Source organism: Staurois parvus, unplaced genomic scaffold, assembly GCF_062004578.1.
Source record: "Staurois parvus isolate SC_StPar_1 unplaced genomic scaffold, SC_StPar_1.0 ptg000076l, whole genome shotgun sequence".
Lineage (NCBI taxonomy): Eukaryota > Metazoa > Chordata > Amphibia > Anura > Ranidae > Staurois > Staurois parvus.
This window is the reverse complement of record NW_028317872.1, coordinates 286,063-292,153: the sequence shown is the minus strand read 5'-3', so window position 1 is coordinate 292,153 and position 6,091 is coordinate 286,063.

Below are 6,091 nucleotides of genomic sequence, written 5' to 3'. Positions count from 1 at the left end.
ACACTGTAAGCGCACTGCTTTGTATGGCTCTGCTATGCAGAGCCATACAAAGTAGTGTGCAGGAGCTGACAGGGGAGAGATCTGTATTGTTTACATACAGGTCTCTCCCCCGTCGGTAATACTCAGAGATCGCCAGATGATGGCAGGGAATCACTGGCCGGGACCTGGTGATTGACAGCCGAGGCCGTGAATAGAGGCACAGATAGAGTGCACGCCCCCTACCCGGAACTGCAAAATCAGGAATATATACATGATTTCGTGCACCTGTGCCCCCCTGTATCAGTATTTCTGCTATAGGGCGGTGCAGAAGTGGTTAAAGTTTTTGTAAACCCTTATGTATATCCAGTGAAATGACTGGCTTCAGGTGATACACAAAGATGAAGCAAATCTTCCTACCTAAGTTGTACCTATTTATCTGTAGCCCCCTCTTCTCTACAGCCATTCCAAGTGCAGAATTTATAAGACTTGTCTGAGCTGTAAGAAATCAGGGAGCAGAGACCCGAACTTAAAGTGTAAACCCTTACATATACCCAGTGAAGTGGCTGGCCTCAGGAGAAACAAATCCTCCTACATAAGTTGTGCTTATCTATCTGCAATCTTCTTTTCTTTACATCCGTTCCAAGTGCTGAATGTATAAGGCTTGCCTGAGAATTCAGAAGGGGCAGAGAGCTGGAATTAAACACTGCAGAGCTCAGTGAGGAGAGTTCTGAGAGTTGATTGTAGTGAAGGGATCCCCCCCCCTCCACACAGCTCACAGAAACAGAGCTGAAGTTGTCAATCTGCTGGAGGTCCCTCCCTTGTCAACATTTTTCTCTTGGTGTCAAGAAAACTTGTCAGAAGAGATTCATGCTGATAGAAGAGGCATGAAGCAGGAGACAGAAATTACACTTAGCACTCTTAATTGAGACAAATACACACTATGGAGGGATATGCTTGGTTCATATTTCATGTCTGAGGTTTACAACCACTTTAAAAAGTACTGTAAAATACATGGCAATATGGCTAGTATGAAAAAGTTCTAAAAGTATATAAATGCTAAAAGTCAAGACTGTACATAAGCTCTAAATGTCAAGAACACAGTGTACAGTATCAGTACAGAAATATATCCCAGACAAAGGGCAACACTCTTGTTCTAATTTATTAATAATAAAAATGTAAACAGTCTATATGCTACTGATGAAGTCAACAGTGTTAATTCTGGGATGTGGAAGTTCTCTTTGTATGACTCTTTAACAGTTAATTTTCAGTAAAAAAAAAAAAAAAAAACACCTATACTGAGCTTTAAAGAACAGCTATTGATTGGTGAAAGGCACATGGGTTCTCTGTAAGCTGCCCCTCTTGCCTTTATTGAACAGATAAAATAAACATTGTTTTTATTGAATTTGTCAGCTGATGAAATCTGCAAAACTCTTATTGCATTTTTTTCTCGGTTGTTCTGCAGGAGAGAGGGAACAAGGTTTCATGATAAAGGATATTGTGCAGAGAAAGATCGATTTTAGAAATATCTTGTTAGAGGCTGTGGTTGTCCAGATTTATATTTACTCAATACATTATTATTTGCAATGTGAATAGATACATGCACATTTAAATTTTTTATCTAGTGGTGGGCTCACATTCTGCAGTCATTATGTGGCTCAGTATTAAGTTCAATTTATGGTTGTTGCTTTGGATCATAAAGCAGCATCACACACAAAAATCAAATGTCATAAGACAAATATGTCAGTATAATGTTAATATATAGACAAATTGAATATAGTTGTACAACATGACTGCATATACTGTATGTGAGCAAGCCAATGAACATAATTACATAGGTTGAAAAAATACACTAGTCTAACTAGTTAGAAAAATATATAACTATATAAATTTTTTGTAAAATACTGTATAAAATATGATGTAATGTTGAGGAAATAGATACCAAACATGTCACGCTTTAAGATTGTGCACACCCGTGCAATGGCAACAAACGATGTACTGTAACTTTTACTGTCCATAGGTAGCACTTTAAAAGCCTTAACAAGTTACAACTTTAGATTTACAGAGGAGTTCTGGTGCTAGAATTACTGTCCACGATCTGACGTTAACGGTGGTAACTCACATGTGTAGGACAATCACCGTTTGCATGTGTACGGGACCGACTCATCCTTTCACTTTTGCACACAAGCACAGGGTTCTACTTTGTGAAACACTATTTTTTATCACTTTTATTGCTATCACAAAGAATTTAAACATCCCTTGTGACAGCAATAGGCCTCTGAAAGGTACTCATTATGGAGTGATCTGGAATCAATAAGACCCCAAATCCTTCCTCTGCCGTTAAAAGCAATCAGTCACATTTATTTTTTAAAAATGGCTTCAGTTGTGTCCGAGTAAGCCGGAAGTGATGTCAGGTCATCACTTCCAGTTCACTATTTAACAGAGCTGAACAAAGCCGATCTGGTATTTGTTTGGCTCTGTGACTAACTGGACTAACGGGCGGTGGGACAGCAGATCCTGTTAAAGTTGGAAAAGGCAGCGAGAGGGGGGAAAAATGTCCTCTCCAGTTGCCTGTAATAGCGATCGAGCGGCTAACGGAGTTAGCTACTCCGTTTGCTATTAAAAGAAAGTCGATCATCAGTTGCAAATAACGGTTTTAGGATGCAGCTGCAGGCATCATCCTAATACAACCACTTGAAGACTGGGGATGTACAAGGTATGTGACTGATCAGCAAGTGGATATACATACTATACCCACAGTTGATCAAGATGAAGGCAATAAAACCCTGGATCAACTACCCCTATCATTATTACCGCCTAAATATTAACCTATTATATTTTGTGCATTTAGGAATGCATCCAAAACAATCAACTGAGCTGGCCAGAACCAGTTTTTGAAGGAGTCGATTCCACATTTTCACAGTTCTTACTGTGAAGAAGTCTTTCTATGTGTGAAGATTAAAACTCTTTTCCTCCAAATGTAAATAGTGCCCCCTTGTACTCTGAAATAACCTGAAAATGAATAACTACACCAAATCCACTAAATGGACCATTTACAGTATGTTTTTATACATGTTGTCATATTCCCCCCCCCCCACCTAATCTCCTCTTCAACAGAGAGCATGAAAGCAGTCCAGCTAAGCTTTTCTCATTGCTGAGCTCCATGTATATCTGTTTGGTTGCCCTTCTCTGCACTTACTCCAGTTCGACAATATTCTTTTTAGAGCTGGTGCCCCAAATTGTGAAAATTTGAGTACCACTAACAGGTTTCTTGCTTTCAGTGTTAGTCCACTCTCCAAGAGGGAGCCAAATGGCGACCTTTGCCAGCACAGGTGGATTATCTTCTTCAACTCTTCATCCCACATTATTCCCAGTGGAATCAGGTACAGGTTTCTAGGATAGGCCATTAGTAGTAAGAAGAGGCAAGCCCAATTAATTTTCAAAGCTTTATTTGTATAATTTCACAGTAGACAATTTCAGGGCAACAATCATTGGCAATTTCTCAGGTTGGACCATTAAAGTCATGTCCCCCAAGTTACCCAACTCCTTTCTAACCAGGGCACAAAGGCCACTCTAGGTATTCCCCAGCTGGTGAATACCAATAATTGGGAACTCTACGTTTCTGTAGGATGGCCTAACTAAATCCCATGGGGGTCAGCTCCGAAGTTCCACTCCTATTCTGTTGACTCCCTGCCCAAACCCCTCCTACTCTCTCATGCAACTCACTATTGATTAATGGAGAGGGCAGCACCTAGTGGTCAAAGAGGAAATGTAAACAAGCAGGGCAGCAAGATGCACACGGTGAATGACAGGGGCAAAAATGAGAAGAGAGAAATATGTAAGCTACCGCTGTTGAAAATTCTAGTCTTACTATCAGTCTGATTTTGTGATTTGGTACTTTGTGAATCATTTAACTAGAAAAGTATGTGGTTCATAAGTGGGGATTTAAAACAGAAGTGTGGGAATACAGAAAAATAAAAAATCATACACACCTGGATGGCTCCAGGACCAATCCCAGCTGCAGCTGTTCCCTGTACCCCAAGAACTGAGCAAACACTGCTGAAAATTCAGTTATCTCCTCTCCTCCGCTCTGAGCAAAGAGCGGTGACTTTCAGTCGCCTGCTCTCTGCTCTGCCCCTTCAGCACTCACTGGACTGTATAGCTGTGGAGTGGGCGGAAGAGTCTGGCTCAGGCTCTCAGCGGCATGCACCTGCGTGGATTCAACTATAAAGTGATGTTAGCGATAGCAGGCTTTAGCCTGCTGTTGGCTGAAAATGGGTCATGGGAGTGCAGAACGAACTGCAATCCTTTGATCCAGAGGAGATATACAGCCAAAGGAGCTTTGGCTGTAATTCTCCTTTGATTTACTAGTTACAGATGAGTCATTTATAATGCAAGCAGGCCTATGAGTAAACATATATATAAGTATGAATAGTTCCTAACAAGTCACAATATACAACAGCAATATCCTTAAAAAAAGGTCTATCACTTCAATCATTAAAAAAATCTTTGAGTTCCAGTCAAGTGACTGTTATTCGCAAGGATCATCTTAGGATAACAGTGTCATCTGTTTCTATGGGCACGAGGAAAACATTTTTTAGTCTTCCATGATCAATCACTGGGACTGTTCTGAGAGGCAACAAAGAGCCGATCTGTGTCAGGCCCTGTTCGCATATCGCTTAGCGGAAACGCAAGTTAGCAATTTTAAAAGCAGGATTCACACTAATTTCTGCAAGTCTCACATAGGACAACCCTTTCATTCGAATTGGATACCCATGCATGTTTCTGCACCAGAGCCCAAATTTTGAATGAATGGCACCCAACTGCGCATTGCACGTTTTGCTGTGATTTGGAATCGCAGGCAGAATCACACCATTTCTAGCTGTCCAAATGCGATGGTGTCTCAGACAAATGGGGTTTATTTACTAAAGCAGGAGAGTGCCAAATAAGGTTCACTTCTGCATAGAAACTGATCAGCTTCTAACCTCAGCTTGTTCAATTATGCTTTGGCAATGAAACCTGGAATCGAATTGGTTTCTATGCAGAAGTGAGCCTGATTTTTGCGCTCTCCAGCTTTAGTAAATACCCCATGATGCCAACAGCACCTCCCAGTCCTGCCATGACCATGAATTGAGTATTACCAATCTAACTTCCAATGAACTGTCATTTTTTAAATTGGGACTGAGCTTTTACCCTACTGCCAACATTGATAAATATGAGACCATAATGATTTATAACTTTTTGCTAGAAATCTTACCTTTAAATACATGTTTGACTCTGATAGAGCCCGAATTAAGGAAGAAAGGAAACTGGCTGATCATATGAAGTATTTTACCATGCAAGACTTTAGAGCAGTGGTCTCCAAACTGCTGCCCTGGGGCGGGATGTGGCCCTTTGCTTGTCTTTATCCGGCCCTTGGAGCCTCCCATTGATACAACACACTATTCTGCCAACTGATACCAAGAATGGGACACCATTTCTCCCACTGACACCAATAATGGGGCACTATTCCTCCCATTGATACTAATGATGGGGGCACTATTCCTCCCACTGATACTAATGAAGGGGCACTATACCTCCCAATTATACCAATGATAAAGACACTATTCCTCCCACTGATACCAAATGTGGCAATGTTTACTCCTACCAATGTTTGGAAAACTTCCACTCCTGCTGGCCAGTCCGACCCCCCCCCCCCCCCAAAGCCTGAAGGATAAAAAATTGGCTCAATGTTTAGAAAAGTTTGGAGAGCATTACGGGACCTTATTCTACTTTTGGAGGAGAGTGGGGGACACAATCAAGATCCTCCTCTAGATATGCCCCCTGAAAATTTAGGAAACAGGCCCCTTAAAAAGATATTTAAGAACAAGTCACAGATGTTTCCAAATCTTACCAGTAATTCTAATGTGTGGGCTTTCCTCACAACTATGGTAAATGAGGTGAAATGTATGAACGTCCCAACTTTTGGGTCAAATTTAAATCCTACACTTATTCAGGCATTTGTCCAACTACAGAATTGGCATGACACAGTCATCAAACAGGCCAATAAAGGGTGGAAACATAGTCTTAATGACTAATACACAGTATGAAAAAATGTGTTATGACATTCTCAATA